Genomic DNA, 1,874 nt, shown 5'->3' on the forward strand with positions numbered 1-1,874 from the left:
CAAGCCATGGTATTTTCAGTAACCTCATATGTATGCGAAAGCTGGACAGTGAATAAGGAAGACCATAGAAGAATTGATGCTTTTGAGTTATGGTGTTGGAGGAGAATATTGAAAGTGCCACAAGCTGATCATAGAACCAACGATCCATTTTGGAAGAAGTGCAGCCAGAGTGCTCCTTGGAAGCCAAGAAGGCCAAACTTCATATTTCATACTTTGGATATATTGTCGCTGAAGAAGGATATCACATTTGGTAAGGTGGAGGGTCAGACAAAAAGAGGAAGACCCCCAATGAGATAGATTGGCCAAGTGGCCGCATCGATGGACTCAAGCGTGGCAACTATAGTGAGGTTGGCCCAGGATTGGGCAGTATTTCATTCTGCTTTGCATAAAGTTGCTATGAGTCAGTACCAACTTGATGGCACCTAACAACAACAACAACAATTATTGACTCTATGATGAGTTCTTCTATGAGTAGCCAATCAACTGAATTGATGTTTCCTGAGGGGTGTGACCTGCTTCTGATAGATGAGACACTCAGGAAAAACTTGTTTGTTTTCTGCTGGGTCTGGATCTTGCATCTGGTTTGTCCTCGCTCTTTGTTGCTTGAATATTTCCAAATACTGATGCAAAAACTAAACAAGACCATTTATTTCAAATGCCATAACATACTTTTCAAGAAGCCATACTTTGTTGATCTTACACACATATGCGCCAACCATTAAATCCATTAATGATGACATTGAAGAGTTCTACCAACATCTTCAGTCTGAAATTGATCAACCATGTAATCAAGATGTAGTAATCATTACTGGTGACTAGAATGCAAGGTTTGAAACAAAGAGAAAGGATCAGTAGTTAGAAAATATGGTTTTTGGTGATAGAAATGATGCTGGAGATTACATGATAAAATTTTGCAAGATCAATGACTTCATTGTAAATATCTTTTTTAAAAAACATACACGATGACTGTACGTATGGGCCTCACCAGATGGAAAACACAGAAATTAAATTGAATACAAATATAGAAAGAGAAGGTGAACCAGCTCCATATCATGAGCCAAAACAAGGCCAAAAGTAGACTATCGAACAGACTATCAATTGTTCGTATGCAGGTTCAGATTGAAGTTGAAGAAAATAAAAACAAGTCCATAAAAGCCAAAATATGACCTTGAATTTATCCCACCTGAATTTAGAGATCATCTGAAGAACAGATTTGATGCATTAGACACTAAAGACCGAAGATCAGAAGAGCTGTGGGATGACATCAAGAACATCATACAGGAAGAAAGCAAAAGGCCAAGAAAGAAGGAAAACACTAAATGGATGTCAGAAGAAACTCTGAAACTTGCTCTCCAGCACAGAGATGTGAAAGCAAATGGAAGCTATTAAGAGGTACAAAAGCTGAAAAGAAAATTTCAAAAGGCAGCCTGAGAAGGCAAATATTATAATGAAATTTGAAAAAAAAAAAACAAAAAAACTGGAGTTAGAAAAACAAAAGGGAAAAACACACTCAGCATTTCTCAAGCTGAGGGAGATGAAGAAAATATTCAAGCCTTGACTAGACGTATTGAAGGATTCTATGGGCAAAATAATGAATGATGCAGAAAGCATCAAAAGAAGATGGAAGGAATACAGAGAGAGTCACTGTACCAAAAAGAAATGGTCATTGTTCAACCATTTTAAGAGGTAGCATATGATCAAGAGTCAATGATCAGAAGGACTTCCAGTGCTTCCCTGACCAGGCAGCTCAGGTAGGGCAGTCTCGGGGAAAAGGGGCGGAATCGCACATAGGAAACCTCTGTCTAGCAGACAGACAGCCTTTGAACAAACATAAGATCTTATATTTCAACACTCTGAACTCGTTTTTTTAAAAG

The sequence above is a fragment of the Chrysochloris asiatica genome, unplaced genomic scaffold, assembly GCF_000296735.1.
Source record: "Chrysochloris asiatica unplaced genomic scaffold, ChrAsi1.0 scaffold00004, whole genome shotgun sequence".
In the NCBI taxonomy this organism is placed as follows: Eukaryota; Metazoa; Chordata; class Mammalia; order Afrosoricida; family Chrysochloridae; genus Chrysochloris; species Chrysochloris asiatica.